General features: G+C 38.6%; 1 protein-coding gene and 1 non-coding gene across 5 annotated transcripts in view; one reads left to right on the top strand and one right to left on the bottom strand.

Moving 5' to 3' along the window:
• EXOC6B (exocyst complex component 6B) overlaps window positions 1-18,625 on the top strand; it is a 660,637-nt gene that overhangs the window by 49,638 nt on the left and 592,374 nt on the right.
• LOC112132193 (small nucleolar RNA SNORD78) lies at window positions 16,059-16,123 on the bottom strand. Its single transcript, XR_002914000.1, has one exon. It is a non-coding gene; the product is annotated as a small nucleolar RNA SNORD78 (small nucleolar RNA).

Consider the following 18,625-nt stretch of genomic DNA (forward strand, 5'->3'; position numbering starts at 1 on the left):
TCTCCCCATTTTGTTGTTTATTTTTTCACCTAATTCATATTGCAAATTCTTATACAGAAACTTAACTTTTTTTTTTTTTTTTTTTGATACCTGGCTCTCTCACCCAGGCTGGAGTGCAGTGGCATGGCACGATCTCAGCTCACTGCAACCTCCGCCTCTGGGGCTCAAGTGATCCTCCTCCCATCTCAGCCTTCTGAGTAGCTGGGACTACAGGTGTGTGCCCCCATGCCTGGCTAATTTTTGTATTGTTTGTAGAGATGAGGTTTCTGCATGTTGCCCAGGCTAGTCTCGAATTCCTGAGCTAAAACAATATGCCCCTCTTGGCCTCCCAAAGTGCTGGGATTATAGGCGTGAGCCACCTCTCCTGGCCAGAAGGTTAACATTTTATTGTAGTAAAATCGACCAGTCTTTTTCTTTGTGGCTTCTGAATTTGATTTCTTGCTTAGAAGGACCTTCATTACCTTAAAAGTATAAAAATATTATTCTGAATTCCCTGTAGATATGTAGTATTGATTTCTTAATTGAAATTTTTGTTGAGATAATTGCAATTTCACATACAGTTATAAGAAATTACATATGTAAGGGTATATGTATATATGTGTGTGTGTATGTGTATTTATCTCTATATGTTTTTATTGCCTGCTCTACAGTGATGCAATTTATAAGAAATTACAGAGAGACTCCATGTACCCTTTACTTAATTCCCCTCAGTAACATCTTGCAAAACAATGCTATAATATCAAACCAGGATATTGACATTGATATAATTCACCTACATTATTCAGTTTTCTATGGTTTTACTATAGGCATTTGTGTGTATATATTTAGTCCTGTATAATTTTATCTCATGTAGGTATGTGTATTCACCACCACAGTCAATATATCGAATTATTTCATCACTGTAATGATTGCTATGGTACCTTTTTATAATCATATCCACTTCCCTGTTTCCCCATCACTAATTCTGCCAACCACTGTCTCCATTGTTAAAGTTCTGTCACTACAAAATTGCTGTATAAATGAGGTCATATGTTGTAACCTTTTGGTATTGTTTTTTCTTTTTCTCAGCATCTCAGCATAATTCTCTGGAGATTCATTTGTTGTTGTGAGCATAAATTGTTTATTCCTTTTTTTGCTGAATAGTACTCCATGATATTGTTGTACCACAGTTCGTTAACCATTTACCTGTTGAACACCTGGGCTGTTTCTTGTTTTGGGCTGTGGCATAATAATAAATTGCATTTGGTCTTTGACCCTGACTTCTGGCACAGAATTCCTAAACTGCCTGGAATTTCTTAAGTGAGAAGGCCATAGGTTTATGTTTTGTTATTCATAAGAAGCTCCTTTCAACCATACCTGAGTTTATGCTAATGAGATAATTCTTGATGAGGCCCTAGATAGCTTTAGGAGAGAGGCTAGTTGCCAGAAAGACCAAGCCTTGATTAGAGGGTTGGAATATTCAACTTCTTCCCCCAACCTCCAGGGAGGGGAGAGAGCCCCAATCACCAATGGCCAGTGATTTGATCAATCATACCCATGTAATTAAACCTCCTTAACAACTCGTAAACAATAAGGAGTTTCAGAGAGCTTCCAGGTTGGTGAACACATCGAGTTGCTGGGAAGGTGGCATGTCTGAAGGGGACATGGAAGCTCCTTGCATCTCCCTCTTTCTCATAACTCTCCCTATGCACCTCTTCCATTTGGATTCTCCTGAGTTATACCTTCAATAGTAAATCAGTAAGAGTAAGTAAGCAAAGTGCTTAACTGAGTTCTATATTATTCTAGTAAATTATTGAACCTGGTAGGGAGGGGAGGCATCATGGCAACACTTGAATTTGTAGTTGGCTGGGCAAAAATGTGGGACATCTGGGCACTTAGTTTGTCACTGATGCATGATGTGGGTCAGTTTTATGGGACTGAGCCCTTAACCTGTGGAGTCTGATGCTAACTCCAGCAGATAGTGTGAGAATTAATTAGAATTGTGAGACATCAGTAGGTGTCAGAGAATTGGTGTTGGAAAAGATACTACATATTTTTTGTCAGGAGGAGAAAGAACCATTCATTGGCTATTATGAATAAAACTGCTGTGAACATTCCTGTACTGATTTATCTGTATATATATTTCAACATAAGTTAACATTTCTCTAGGGTAAATGCTCAGGAGTGCAGTTGGCTGGACTGTATGGTAAGCGTATATTTAGTTTTTTTAGTAACTTCAAAAATATTTTTGCAAGTGGCCGTACTGTTTTATATTTCCATCAGTAAAGTATTAGTGATGTAGTTTCTCTTCATTCTCACCAGTATTTGGTGTTGTCACTATTTTTTATTTCACCCATTCTGATGGATAGTGATAATGTAGTATTATTTATTATGATTAGATTTTCAGCTCATCTTTATTATTGTGTTCTACAGAATAACCAGCTTATTATTTGGACTACATATGCAGAATTTTCTGTTGCTACCTGTTCATATTTTCACTGAGGTAGCCTGTTGCCTTTCCAAAGATTGCCAGTATTTACAAACATTTCTTGTAAGACTGGGTGATAATATTAATGAATGTGTTTTTTGATACTATGTAATGAAATATATAAATATTTGGAAAACCTATACAACCCAGTGAATCAGTATTTTTTAAATGACCAGTGCCTGATGTTGCAAAATCACGTGAAATATTCATTTGAAGTATAACATAGACTAATGGGTTTTAATGTAACAAGGTACAAAAAATTTACTGATATGGTTTCAGATTTCACATTGTAACTTTAAGAAAGTATCATTTGTCACATTCTAAAATTATGCCAAAGAATATTTATATATAATTATCTGAAAAGTCTTTGAAAATACTTTTTAGTTTTCCAGTTACACGTATTGTGAGGCTGAGTTTTCTTCATATACTTTAACCAAAACTGCGCATTGCCACAGGTTGAATGCAGAGGCTACAGAATCCAGATGTCTTCTGTTAAGACGACATTAAAGAGACTTTCACAAATGTAAAACAAACTATTTTAACTATTTGTTTTTTATTTGTATAAAATATACTGTTTAACTTGTAGTGGGCTCATTGTTAATTTTAAATGAATTATTTTCAAGGTTCTCAGTTTTAGTTTTTTTTTCCAACTTTCTTGAGGTATAATTTTAAAAAGTATATATCTAAGGTATAGAATGAGATGTTTTGATATATATACACGTTGTGAAATGATTATTAAAATTGTGCTAATTAACATATTCATCACCTCACATAGTTGCCTTTTTTTTTTTTTTTTTTTTGGTGAGAAAACTTAAGATCTACCCGGTATGGTGGCTCATACCTGTAATCCCAACACCTTGGGAGGCTGAGGCAGGTGGATTGCTTGAGCCCAGGAGTTCCTGACCAACCTGAGCAACATGGTGAAACCCCATCTTTACAACAAATATGAAAAAAATTAGCTGGGCATGGTGGCTTATGCTTGTGGTCCCAGCTACTTGAGAGGCTGACATGGGAGGATCACCTGAGCCTGGGAGGTTGAGGCTGCAGTGAGTCATGATTGCACCACTGCACTCCAGCCTGGTCAACAGAGTGAGACCCTGTCTTACCAAAAAAAAAAAAAAAAAAAGAAAATCTAAGGTCTACTGTCTTAGCAAATTTAAATTATACAATATAATAATGTTATTAACTATAGTTACCATGTTGTACATGTTCTTTTATAGTTCTCTGTGGTTCTTTTGTAGCTCTCTACATTTCTTCTAGATGATTATTTTGAAATCTTTGTCAGACAGTTCATAGATCTTCATTTCTTTAGGGCTGGCTACTGGAGCTTTATTTTGTTCCTTGGGTGGGGGGATTATGGTTTTCCTGTTTATTTGTGATCCTTCTGGCTTTGGTTTGGTAGTTGTGCATTTGAAGATGTAGGTACCTCTTCCAGTCTTTACAGGCTGGCTTTGGCAGGGAAAGCCCATCACCAGTCAGCCTACTCAGAATCTCTGAACTGGCTGATTGGTCAAGTGCACAGGTTGGCTTTCTTCTGAAGTCCTTGGGTAGGCTGGCGTGGTCCCTGGGTCAGCAGGTGGGCATTCCTAGCACCTGGGTTTACAGGATCAGTCCTGTTGCCTGGGTGTGTGGGCCTGGATTCCGGGGTCATGGGGATCAGCCTGGTAAAAGGATCTACTGGGTTGGGCCTGGCAATGGGGTCTGCATGAGCAAGCCTGAAGCTTGGATCCACAATGACTAACTGGCAATGGGGCAGTCTTGGTGTCTCTTTCCATGGAGGTGAGCCTGGTGCCTGGTACCATGTGGCTGGGCCTAGAACCTGTTTCTGTGGGGATTGCCTGGCACCAGGTTCTATTGGGCAGGCCTGAAGCCTGGGGCTTTGGGGGCCAGCCTGGCACTGGAGCTTGCCTTAAGCCTGGCCCTGCAGGGGCAGGCCTGAAGCCTTAGGTCACTGGCTGTCCTTGTGTTGGATTTGGCCTGGAGCTTAAGTACATGGCAGCTGGCCTGGTACCAAAATTCACTGGGGAGGCCTGGCGCTGGGGTCCCCAGTGAAGTAGGGTGCTCATATCATTCTCGTTTTCCTCCAGCGAGGGTCTCTCTTGTGAGCTTGGGGGAAGGGAATCATGGATAATGTGAAGCCGTCTTTCATACCCTCTTTAATGTATATTTTCTTATTTCTGCATTCTACCTAGGTGCTGTGATCTCTTACGGATTCCTTAGTGCTTTTGAATATATTTTTGTACTTGGATGTTTGTTCAAACTGATGTTTCTGTGAAGGGATGTGTGTTGGAAACTCCTATTCTGCCATCTTGCTGACATCACTCCTCAGTTTTAATATCTAAAATAGCACATACTAATATATATATAATTCATATAAGCAAAAGCTCTTTAGGGTACTCAGTAATTTTTATTTTTCCTCTTTTCTTTCTTTTTTAGAGATATGGTCTCACCACGTTGCCCAGGCTGGGCTTGAATTCCTGGCCTTAAGCGATCCTTCCACCTTGGCCTCACAAAATGTTGAGATTACAGATGTGAGCCACCACATCCAGCCTCTCAGTAATTTTTAATAATGTAAAGTGGTCTTTTGTCCATAAATTTGGTGAACTGCTTGTTTAGATAAAAAGAAACTGAACAGACATGACAACAAAATATAATTCATGATCTTAGACTGGATACTTTCCATTAGGAAATGAAAATGCTCTAAAGAGCATTATTGGGATAATCTTCAAAATTGGAATTTGGACTGTGGGTTAGATTATAATTGTATCAATGTAAATTTCTTGAATTTGATAATGGTACTATCATCATGTAAGAGAGGAGGTACACACTATAGTTTTACAGGCATGATATATTAAGCCTACTTACAAATGGTTTAGAAAAATAAACATGCATATATATGTAGGAAGAGAATGATAAAACAAATATGGCAAAAATTAGTGAACTCTGCATAAAGGCTATACAAGAGTTCTCTGTGCAATGTGAAATTATTTCAAAATAAAAATTACAACAATTATAAAGAATATAATGAATATCTTAGAAGCAATTTTTACAGATTAATTGGCGAGTGTTTTATTGTGCTTGTGATGACTATGAAATGTTTTCAGCAGTTGAAGACACTTCTGGTTATGTAATAACTTTGTAGTTGTCACCACTTTTCAGAGGATACTCTTTATGCTCTGCTGCCCTCTAGTGACTTCATGCTCATCAGCAATTGTTTCTTCCAAGTGTAGTAAGTTGGAAATGTAGAGCACTATAATCATTATTTAAAAACAACTTAGTGTCAAGTCAAATAATTTTTCTGGGGGCGAGGGGGAAGACACTACCATGAAGCCATATCTAATGGCCTCCTTTTTTTCTTTGAATTTTTTAAAAATTGTATTTTTGTTCTTGTGGTTCCTTTGTATTGCATCCTCAGTTCTCTCTCTCTCTCTCTGAAGGTAATATATACTGGTTTCTCACCCAAGGGCAACAACGAAACTTAACTTGTGTACTCTTCTGTTATTCTTTCCTCTTAGCATTAAATATCAGGGAATAGTATTATCTTAGTGCTTTACTTTGTAGTCAAGCATACTTGATTTGGCCCATAATCTCTCATTTGTAATCCCCAAATCCTAAAGTCTCTAAAAACTATTTATTGTCAAAATCTGCCTTAATTCATTTGGCAAGAAAACCTGATGTGAGTTGACTTAATATATTAATAATATTTATATTTACCACTTTTGTGAATATTCCTATATTTTACTGTTGAAACATGAATGTGTTTGATTATGGAATGCTTAAGATCTTACTGGGATGTTACATAATATGTGACAGATGAGCTGTATTTTTTTTAAATGTACAGAATTTGGTATTATGAAACATTTTGCTACAAGGATTTTCGATTAGTGATTGTAGACCTGTAGTTGATTTGCCTAGCTTTGACTCACAGTTACTGGTATGAGATAGTTGACTAGTTTATTCTACTTTCTATCTTCTCTCTTTTTTTTCTTAGGTGTATAATTTTTATGTACTATTTTTATGTATCATACTTGATCACTTTTAGTCTGACCTTGTTTTTGTCTTAGAGTTGCAGTTAAATATATTCAGCCTTCATTGACATTCTTTTTTATTGAAGTTTTCCCTGTCATCTAGTTGGGTTTGACTTCCTCCTCTAGTAGTTGCCTTAAGAAGGACTTATGTGAACAACAATTTTTGAGTTATTGTATATTCAAACTTTAGCTCTATAGACTTTATATTCAAAGGCTAGCTTGGTTGAAATTAAAATTCTTGGCTCATGTTTTGTTTCCTTGAGTATCTTGTCTTCTGGTGTTCAATGTTGCTGTGGAGAAGTCTGATACTTGCTGGTTTTTCTTTTTCCCTAAGTGCTTATTCTTGATTCTTATTATTTTTGGCTGTCTATTGACTCTTCTTCTTCCTATTTTATTTTATTTTATTTTTGAGATGGAGTCTTGCTCTGTTGCCCAGGCTGGAGTGCAGTGGCGCGATCTCGGCTCACTGCAACCTCTGCCTCCTGAGTTCAAGCAATTCTCCTGTCTCAGCCTCTCGAGTAGCTGGGATTACAGGCACGTGTCACCACACCCGGCTAATTTTTGTATTTTTAGTAGAGACAGGGTTTTGCCATGTTGGCCAGGCTGGTCTCGAATTCCTGACCTCAGGTGATCTGCCCGCCTTGGCCTCCCAAAGTGCTGGGATTACAGGTGTGAGCCACTGGGCCTGGCCCTTCCTTTTTTAGTCATTAGACATTACTCAAAGAATTTCAGCATGTATCCTTGACTCATTAGAGTATAATATAAATTAATATTTTTATCACTTCCTTGACACTGCTAGGAATATGTAACACTTTTTCATTTATCCTTTCCCACATCTTACACTGTTATCATGAATTTTAATTTTACATGTAATTTTGTTCCCACACAACATTATCCTTATTATTTCATAGAGTCACCATTCCTGTATGTTTACTCTTTTGTTTGATTCTTCATTTCCTCCTCCATCTCTGTGCTTCATTCGGAGGTCACTTTTCCTTTTGTATGCAGAACTCCCTTTAGCATTTCTTTTAGTGAAGGACTCATTTATTTTGTTTGTATGAATAATGTCTGTATTTCACCTTATTTTAAAATTGCAGTAAAATATACATAACATATACTTTACCATTTTAACCATTTTTAAGTGTACAGTTCAGTGGCATTAAGTATATTCACATTTTTCTGTAGCCAAAACTGCCACCTATCTCCAGAACTTGTCTAATCCCAAGTAGCTGGGACTATAGGCACATGCCACTGTGCCTGGCTAATTTTTTTTTTGTAGAGACAGGGTTTAGCTTTGTTGCCCAGGCTGGTCTTGACCTCCTGGCTTCAAGCAATATTCTTGCCTCAGCCTTCCAAGGTGCTGGGATTACAGGTGTGAACTACCACGGCTGGCCAAGTATAATTTTCTTTACATTCATCATGCTTTGGGTTTATAGGGCTTGAAACTATGGACTGATATCTTTCATAAGTTTTTAGAAATACTTGGCTATGATGTCTTTAAGTATTGCTTCTGCACAATTATACAATGATAAGATTTCTTTCAGGAGAGTTACAGATTTAAAAATATTTTCATAATATCAGTTAGATGTTATTTACTTAAAAAAAAAAAAAAAAAGCTTAGGCCAGACACAGTGTCTCACGCCTGTAATCCCAGCACTTTGGGAGGCCAAGGCGGGGGGATCACCTGAGGTCTGGAGTTTGAGACCAGCCTGACCAACATGGAGAAACCCTGTCTCTACTGAAAATACAAAATTAGCCGGGGGTGGTAGCGCATGCCTGTAATCCCAGCTACTTGGGAGGCTGCGGCAAGAGAATCGCTTGAACCCGGGAGGCGGAGGTTGCAGTGAGCCGAGATCGCGCCATTGCACTCCAGCCTGGGCAACAAGAGCCAAACTCTGTCTCAAAAAAAAAAAAAAAAAAGCTTGCATTCTCCTAGGGGAATAGAATTGAGTTTCTTAGAGGCTGCATGATGTGAAAATGTCATTGTTTCAGGGGTGAATGTTATTTATACTGGTATGTTCTTTTATTTAATTTTTTTTTTTTTTAATGGAGTCTCACTCTGTCCCCCAGGCTGGAATCTGGAGTGCAGTGGCATGATCTCAACTCACTGTAACCTCTGCCTCCCGGGATCAAGTGATTCTCCTGCCTCAGCCTCCCGAGTAGCTGGGATTACAGGCCCATGACATTACGCTCTTCTAATTTTTGTATTTTTAGTAGAGACGGGGTCTCGCCATTATTGTCCACGCTGGTCTTGAACTCCTGACCTCAGGCGATCCGCCTGCCTCGGCCTCCCAAAATTCTGGAATTATAAGCGTGAGCCACTGGACTTGGCCTTTTTTTTTTTTTTTTTTTTTTTAACAAGGTCTCTGTGTCTCCCAGGCTGGAGTGCAGTGGTCTAATCTCTGCTCACTGCAACCTCCATCTCCCAGGCTTAGGTGATACTCCCACCTCAGCCTCCTGAGCAGCTGGGACCACAGGTGCATGCCACCATGCCTAATTAATTTTTTTGGTATTTTTTGTAGAGATGGGGTTTTGCCGTGTTTCCCAGGTTGGTCTCAAACTCCTAGCCTCAAGCAATCCGCCGGCCTCGGCCTCCCAAAGTGTTGAGATTGCAAGCGTGAGCCACTGTGCCTGGCCCAGTTCCAATTGTTAATGTGGCTAATGTCAACAAACATAACACATACACAAAAGTTCTTGGGAAACCCAAGGTAAATATATATTATAATATATATTTGAGACCGAGTTTTGCTCTTTTGCCCAGGTTAGAGTGAAATGGCGCGATCTTGGTTTACTGCAACCTCCGCCTCCCGGTTTCAAGCAATTCTCCTGTCTCAGCCTCTCCATCTCCAGTTGCTAGGATTACAGGTGCCCGGCACTACACCCCGCTAATTTTTTATATTTTTAGTAGAGACGGGGTGTCATCATGTTGCCTAGTCTTGTCTCGAACTCCTGACCTCAGGTGATTCACCCGCCTCGGCCTCCCAAAGTGCCGGGATTACAGGCGTGAGCCCCCACACTCGGCCAGGAAACCCAATATTTTTTGAGAGCATAAAAACAGTGCCAGGCAAAAAATTTTGAGAACTGCTGGCTGAGGGCTTTTGACGGTATCCCATGTTTCATTTTTCTTACATTCTTCTGTATTTTACATCCTTTCCTTTCCTTGTTCTCTTTGGGCTTCAATGTGGATTTTTTTTTTTCCTTTTTTTTTTTTTCTTTTGAGACAGGGTCTCACTCTGTCACCCAAGCTGGAGGGCAGTGGTGATCTCGGCTCATTGCAACCTCCACCTCCCGGTTTCAACAGATTTTTGTGTCTCAGGCTCCCGAGTAGCTGGGATTACAGACGCGCACCACTACGCCCGGCTGATTTTTCTATTTTTGATACAGATGGAGTTTCACCATGTTGGTCAGGCTGGTCTCCACCTCCTAACCTCAAATGATCCACCTGCCTCATCCTCCCAAAGTGCTGGGATTACAGGTGTGAGCCACTGTGGCCAACCTCAATGTGGATTTTTTCAATCGACTTATTTGCTGGTAAACCATCTATGGAGTTCTGAATTTTAAAAACCCAGTTCTGGGTTTTCTCCAGTTTTATAATAAAAAAACAAATCGTAAGGCTGTAGCGAAATTCTACATCTTTTCATGTGTTTTGTTCTTTTCCTTTTTTCTTGTCATATTAATCATAGCCATTTTTAAAGTTCTTATCTGATAAGTTCAATATCTAGATCATTTGTGAATCTTGATTTTTAGTCATGTGATTTTTAGTCATGTGATCTTCTCTTGGCACACCTGGTAATTTTGGACTGAATGGACATTAAAAAAATTGTGGAGGGTTTGGATGGTGTTTTCTTCCTTAAGTGAAGGTCCCTCCCCTCTGCTCCCACTTTTGGTAAGGCAGATGGTATGGCAATATTTAATCCAGTCAACGACTGAGCTGGCTAAATCTGGGGTTCAGCTTTAGTTAGGGTGTGGCTCATTACTGCCTTACACTATTGTCCTCCAGACATTCCAAAGAGCCTGGAGTGATGACTAGGAGCCCTTCCCTTGGTAGATCCTTAATTCTTTTCTTTCCTTTATACCTCAATACTACCTAACATTCTGTTGGCTTCTCTGAGTCTTTTTGCTTATCTTAACCTCTCTTTTTGTATAGCTTAAGAGTTCAGCAAATGTGTTGAGAAAATAATAAGAGTGCTATGTATTCTTCCCATTTTTCCTCTTCAGGATTCCAACCTCTTATGCCTCTAATTTAAGGTACCGGTGTTCTCTAAAACTGTCAAAAGCTGATTTTCCTGCCTTTTGGTCTTGGCTTTCTGCTTGTTCCCTTTACTGGGAACTTCAGCCTCTTGAATGGAGATTTGGTACTTACCTTGAGGGGGAAAAAGTGACTGAAGAATATTGGCTGACCCATTCTTACTATTCCCCTCTTCTCCAGTGTTCTGTTCCCTTAAATTCTGGTTGCCGGAGCAGTTCTGTTTTTTGTTTTTGTTTTCGTTTTTTTGAGATGGAGTCTTGCTCTGTCACCCAGGCTGGAGTGCAATGGTGCAATCTCGGCTCACAGCAACCTCCACCTCCCGGGTTCAAGTGATTCTCCCACCTCAGCCTCCCCAGTAGCTGGGATTATAGGCACCAGTCATCATGGCTGGCCAAGTTTTGTAATTTAGTAGAGAGCGAGGTTTCACCATGTTAGCCAGGCTGGTCTTGAACTCTTGACCTCAGCTGATCCACCAACCTCAGCCTCCCAAAGTGCTGGGATTATAGGCATGAGCCACCACGCCTGGCTGCCTGAGCAGTTCTGTTAGTCTCTCAGGAAAGAATATCATAAACAGGTATGCAGAAGACCTGGAGAGGTATTCGTTTATTTATTTTTATTTTAAATTTTTTTGAGAGAGAGGGTGTTGCTCTGTTGCCCTGGCTGGAGTGTACTGGAGCTCACTACAGCCTTGAACTCTTGGCCTAAAGCTATCCTCCTGCCTCAGCCTTCCAAGTAGCTGGGACTACAGTCATGTGCCACCATGCCCAGCTAATTTTTTAAAAATTTTTCTTCCTAAATGGAAGGGACCTTATCAAGTCTCTTTTTTTTTGTAGTGATGGGGTCTTACCATGTTGCTCAGGCTGGGATTGAACTCTTGGGCTCAAGTAATCCTCCCACCTTGGCTTCCCAAAGTGTTTGGATTATAGGTGTGCGTCACCACACCTGGCTGGGAGTATCAGTTTAGATTGGAGCAGGAGAAAGGAGAATTTCAAGAAAGAGATTTACAGGCAAAGGGATTCCAGCCAGGAAGGAATGGCAATATTAGTATACAATCTGGCTTAAAAGTGAAGAATATTTGTATAGTTAAAATAATGCAAATGTTATTTGTTTGTTTGCAAAGACAAAGTATGGGCCATCTATGAAATACAGTTATGATTATAGAACAAAATATATGTGTTTATCAACTCTATCCGTGTAAAATTCATTTCCACAGTTGGAGAAAGTAAGGAAAAGATATAAAGAGAAAGTAAGGGGGTCAGGCACGGTGGCTCATGCCTGTCATCCCAGCACTTTGGGAGGCTGAGGCAGGACTGGTTGAGCCCAGGAGTTTGAGACCAACCTGAGTAACATAGTGAGACCCCATCTCTACAAAAAATAAAAAAATTAGCTGGGTGTGGCACATGCCTGTAGTCTCAGCTACTCTGGAGACTGAGGTGGGAGGATTGCTTGAGCCTGGGAGGTCAGGGCCACAGTGAGCTGTGATCACACCACTGCACTCCAGCCTGGGCAACAGAATGAGACTCTGTCTCAAAAAAAAAAAAAAAGAGAGAAAATAAGGGGGAGGTAATGCTTCATTTTGCATAGTTGGGAATCAAGATAATCTGTTTTTAATAATACAAGAAACAAAAGCATAACTGTATTATTTATATTACAAAAGCAATCTTTAGAAAAACTAAAAGAGGTATATAAGTATTGAGAAGAGACGAAAAGGAATGATATGGTATGATGAGGTAATTTTTGATCAATTATAGTAGGAAATAGACAATATCTAAAATGGATAAAGGGAAAATGGCAATATTATCTTTTTATTTTATATTATTTTAATTTTTTAAGACAAGGGCTCACTCTATCGCCCATGTTGGAGTGCAGTGGTACAATCACAGCTCACTGGAGCCTTGACCTCCTGGGCTCAAGCGATCCTCCCACCACAGCCTCCCGAGTACCTGGTACTACAGGCATGCTACCACACTTGGCTAATTTTTGTATTTTGTGTAGAGACAAGGTTTCACCATGTTGCCCAGGTTGGTCTCAAAGCCCTGGGCTCAAGCAATCTGCCTGCCTTGGCCTCTCAAGCTGCTGGGTTTACAGGTGTGAGCCACCACACCGATCCAATATTATATTATTTGAAGATATGGGCTTCTCAAAAATTAAAAATAGAAACATTTATAAAAGTTCAAATTGGGCTGGGTGTGGTGGCTCATGCCTGCAATCCCAGTGCTTTGGGAGGCTGAGGCAGGGCAGATTGTTTGAGGTAGGAGTTCAAGACCAGCCTGGCCAACATGGTGAAAACCCATCTCTACCAAAAAATACAAAAATTACCTGGGCGTGGTGGCACACGCCTGTAGTCCCAGCTACTTGTGAGGCTGAGATAGGAGGATCACTTGAGTCTGGGAGGTGTGCAGTGAGCCAAGATCGTACCACTGCACTACAGCCTGGGTGCCAGAGTAAGACCCTGTCAAAAGAAAAAAAAAAAAAAAGAAAAAACATGTTCAAATTGACTTTCTCTGGAAAACAGGAATGGAAATTCAAGAAGCTCAAACAACTCCTTGAGCAGGATAAACATAAACAACAAAACAACACCAAGGTACTATACAAAGGAATGACAACAGTAGCTCTAAATACAGGAAGGGGGAAATGGAAATATACTCAATTGATTATAAAGAAAACAGGATAAGAGGAGATAACTTATGTTAACACAATTACCTATATGACTAGGTTTAACTCTGTTATCTTGCTGTTTGTTTTTTGTCTGATCTTTTTTTTCTCTTTATTTCTCATTTCATATTCTCCTTAACTGAATTAGAACAACCAAATATTTTTAAAGATTCCATTGTTAGGTATACCTTCTTAGTGTTTTTTGTTTTGTTTTGTTTGTTTTTAGTGGTTGCTTTAGGGTTTACAGTATGCATCTTTAACTTATTGCACTGTATTTTCAAATGCTATTATACATATTTGTATATAACGTACAATCCTTAAAACAGTATATTTTCATTTCACCCATTGATCTTTGAGTTATCATTAATTGTATTTTACTTCTACATGTGTTTTGAATTCCATAGTTCATTATCATTATTTTTGCTTTGAACAATCAGCAATCTTTTTTTTTAAAATGTTATCTTTTAAAAGAAATTTTAAAATAATAAAAATATTTTATATGTTCCTATATATTTACCAGTTTATTTGCTCCTTATGCTTTTGTGAAGATCCAGATTTTGAACAGATTTTTTATTATTTTTGCCTGAGGAACTTACTTTAACAGTTTTTATAGTACAGGTCTGCGGACAACAAATATTCTAAGATTTTGCTTTGTTGATTGATATGTTTGCTAGGGATAAAATTCTTGATTTACAATTTTTTTTTCCTTTAGCACTTTACAAATATCTTTCCATTGTCGTCTTCTTTATATAATTTGGATGAGAAGTCTTCAGTCATTCTTTCTTTGTGTTTTATGTGTTATTTTCTTCCCTCTGCTTTTGTTTTTAAGGTTTATTTTTCTTTATTAGTGTTTGTTAGCAACTCCAAGAAGCCTTTTCTGACTAATCCATTTCTGTGCTGAACATTCCTTTATTTTTCATTGCTATATCACCTAAGTGTAACAGATTTAAATGTTGTATTACTTTATACACAGGTTTTTTCTTCTTTTCTTTTTTTTTTTTTTTTCCGGAGACAGAGTCTCACTCTGTTGCCGGGCTGGAGTTCAGTGGCACCATCTCGGCTCACTGCAACCTCTGCTTCCCCAGTTCAAGTGATTCTGCTGCCTCAGCTTCCCAAGTGGCTGGGACTACAGGCACATGCCACCACGCCCAGCTAATTTTTGTATTTTTTGTAGAGATGGGGTTTTACCATGTTGGCTAGGATGGTCTTGATCTCTTGACCTTGTGATCTGCCCGTCTCAGCCTCCCAAAGTGCTGGGATTACAGGCATGAGCCACCATGCCTGGCTTTTTTTCTTTTTTTTAAGTTTGGGATGAGCAGTATGTTGCTCAGGGTGATCTTGAACTCCTGGGCTCAAGAGAACCTTTGACCTCAGCCTCCTGAGTAGCTGGGATTACAGGCATATGCTACCATCCTTAGCTCCTGAACAGTTTTATAATTACTTTTTATTGTGGTTTCTTATATATTTCCTTACTAATTATAGTATGGGCACCCTCAAAGGAAGATGCTCTTTTCTTTTTGTTTTTAGTAAATTCTCAGTCAATAGATACTAAATGAGCCTATGGCAGGAAAATGCCCAAACCACCTAACATAGCCAATCTTGTTAAATTTCTGAGAAAACAATGTCTATTTAATTTGCTGAGGCCACTTATTTTATTATTTAATAGTCAAATTTCTCTTGCCCTTTAAAAGTCTATTTTTGTTTGGTCCATTTTGAACATTAAAAAAAAAGATGCTGCTACTTTCCCTCTTTAAATAAATAATCAAGTTACTCTATAGATTGGAGAGCTAGAATGTGGTGGTGATATTTCATAGCTTTTGGAGAGTGCCCTAAATATAACGCTTTGGAGAAGTAATTTATTGGCAAGCAACTTTGTTTCTTAGTGATGATTGGGGTCACAGTAGATCATCACTTTGTTGAGTTTAGAGTTCACCTGTGTAGAATATCAGATTCTCTAAAGAAGTTATACAGCCCAAACCAGATTGATCTATTGATAATGGAAGAGTAATGAAAATGTACAGTAGGCCTCAGGTAGATGTCTAACAAATTTTAATCATACGTCTTTTTTTTTTTTTTTTTTTTTGAGACAGAGTCTTGCTCTTCACCCAGGTTGCAGTGCAGTGGCACAATCTCGGCTTACTGCAACCTCCTCCTCCTGGGTTCAAGTGATTCTCCTGCCTCAGCCTCCTGAGTAGCTGGGATAATAGGTGCACACCACCACACCCAGCTAATTTTTGTATTTTTAGTAGAGATGGGGTTTCGCCGTGTTGGCCAGGCTGGTCCTGAAGTCCTGACCTCGGGTGATTCACCTGTCTCAGCCTCCGAAAGTGTTGGGATTACAGGCGTGAGCCCCTCTGCCTGGCATCATATGTCATTTTTGAGAGAAGTGAAATTTGCTTTCCACAGTTACCCATTGTAATTTCTTAATTCCTTGTATTGAACTAATCATGCAGTTTTAGTGGTCTCTCTTTTCAGAAAGATGTCTCTTAACATGTTAAGCTTTATCTTAAAATATTTGTATTGTTGGTTTAGTTTTTCCTCAACTTTTGTGATTTGAGTTTTGTTATCACTTGTGTTAAATTTTATTTTCATTGTTCTAGGACCATTTTTTCAAATAAATTCATGTAGATCAAAGTTGTTTCAGGTCTTTTTTCTTTTCTTCTTCAATGTTAACTTTGTCTACATGCTCATTTCAGGTCAGACATTTGATGAACATTATTACATGTTTCAGGTTTTAGTCTTACCATTCATAGTATTAAAAATAAAATCAACTTAGTATTATTTATGTAGTTTAACATATAGTTGATTTCTTGATCTAAGTAGAAAGTAAAATTATTGAATAGAGTGGACACTAAGATGACTTCATGTAGAGACAGTTGACAAAAGTGAGGTCTTACTCTAAGTCTGTGACCATCAGTAAACTAACACTGTCTTGAAACCTAAAAGGTTATGTAGCAAAGTTTACTCTCTGATATGCCAGGGCAGTTTGCTGGGAGTATGATCCAGATCATTGGTTCTGGATGCTAACATTTGGAAATGATTTTTTTTGGTGGAGCATCTGTGACCTTGGAACTATGAATTATCTTAAAATTTCTTTTCAAGAGAAGGAGCATATGAGAGGAAGGGTAAACAAAATATTTTGTTTATAATTTGCTATAACAATGATTTAATACAGTTTAATATTAAACAGCTCTGGAGACCTAAAATTTATCTCACTTGGTTTTCACTGGTGTTTCTCTCTGACACATGGTGTGAATCAACTGTCCTTCCAACTTGAAAGAGCAGAGAGTTCACTGACGCAACTCCCTTGTTCTGGGAATTGTTTCCACTGTGCCTTCAAAAGGTAGGGACATTAAAAGCTTTGGCTTGTGGCAAATTGTCTCCAAGTTGGACACAGTTGGGGGGCTGAATATTGGCTTAAGGAAGTAAGGTTGGTGGCTTTTTCTATTTCCTGGACTTTTTCTAAAGAATCAATATTAACTTTTTCAAGTCTCTACTTGACGTTATGTGATTAACAGTCTTCCCCGTTAAAATTGGAAACCAGCAAATCTCCGTTTAAATGTTGGTGCATGCCAGGGTTCTTCAGTTCTTCTGTCTTAGATTCTAGAGTTTTTTGGATTTCTGCCTTTTCCCACAGTGGATTTTTTCTTTTGTGAAAATCTTTCTATACCTACTTAACAAAGGGAAACATTGAAATGAAAAGTTGAAATGGCAAAGTCATTGTCCCAAAAGGTCTCACAAGACTGGAAAAATGAGCCATAGTTAATAGTAGTAAATTGTAGATTCAGAGTATCAACTACATGCCTATAGCAATATAGAAAAACACATGGAAAAATTTTATGACTCTGAGTTCAATATATAGCATGATATGACTGTCAAAACTGCATAAGCATTAGTATTAGGCTGTTAATAGGAGCTAAGTAACAAGGTTAAAGGCGATGGGCCTTATTTTTCTCGTTTGACCATGCTTGATTTAAAAATTGTTAATATTTATAGAATGCTTTCTGTATGCCAGGTACTGTTCAGAATTCTTACATTATCTCATTTAATCTTCACACAGCAACTGTATGAATTGGTTCCTACCATTATCTGCATTTTGCTGATATGGAAACTGAAGCATACAGAGGTTTAATAAACTTGCCCAAGATCACACAACTATTAAGTGGTAGAACTAAGGCTCAAATCCTTAAAGTCTGGCTATGAAGCCGGTGTTCTTGCCCACTGTGCTATACTATCTTTGTTGTTACACTTAAAGAAAAGTGACTGCTGGAACATGTCCAGAGGGTAAAACTAGAATTGAAAGGCTGTTTATATGTAGAATAGTTGAATAATTTGAGATTGTTTAGTCTGGTGAAGGAAAAAAAAGGGATCAAGGACTTGTTCTCACTGGTCCTTTGAGGGCAAAAATAAGATAAATGGTGAAAATTATAGAAAGGTAAGTTTTAGTTTTCTATAAGAACTTTGCAACAGCTGTTGAAATGGGATTGGTTGCTTTTCAGTGAACTTCTTTTTACTAGAGATGTTCCAGCAGAACCTGGGCTAGTATTTATGGACATAGCTGGAAAATTTGTTATGTCTGTGAAATTGGGCTGGATCATCTCTGAGGTTCCTTTTTTCCCTGTACACTTCAGTGTTAAAGAGTTTATTAAAATGGGCTAGTCTATACTGTCCTCAAACAAATGCTTCTAGAAAAAACGCATAAAATTGTTTCCTAATGGAAACATGGCACCTATGATGTGAGGAGACGGACCAGATTTATTTTTGTCTAAAATGTTTTTTTGTAAATAGCTTTATGATGTTTGTAGGGAGTTTTTTTTTGCATATCTTGTAAGTGGACTAGGAAGCAAAAGAAAGTGGCTTACTTTTTCAGTTGACAAATCAAGTTATTTAGTAATAGAACAGAGATTCCATCATAATAACCATTGAAGCTACTCTCTTCTTTCCCCTTCCCATTTGAGGGATAATAAAATAACATTAACTTATGGGTTCTGTAGTTGCAGTGGAAGGGATCTAGGAATCTGCCACATCAATTCTCAAATTAAGAATTTCAGGATATCAAATGTATGTACTTAGACAGAGTCTCACTCATTCTGTCACCCAGGCTGAAGTGCAGTGGTGCAAACACGGCTCACTGCAGCCTCGACCTGTAAGGTTCAAGTGATCCTCCTTTCTCAGCCTCCTGAACAGCTGGAACCACAGGCACACACCACCATGCTCAGCCAATTC

The sequence above is a fragment of the Pongo abelii genome, chromosome 12, assembly GCF_028885655.2.
Source record: "Pongo abelii isolate AG06213 chromosome 12, NHGRI_mPonAbe1-v2.0_pri, whole genome shotgun sequence".
Taxonomy (NCBI): domain Eukaryota; kingdom Metazoa; phylum Chordata; class Mammalia; order Primates; family Hominidae; genus Pongo; species Pongo abelii.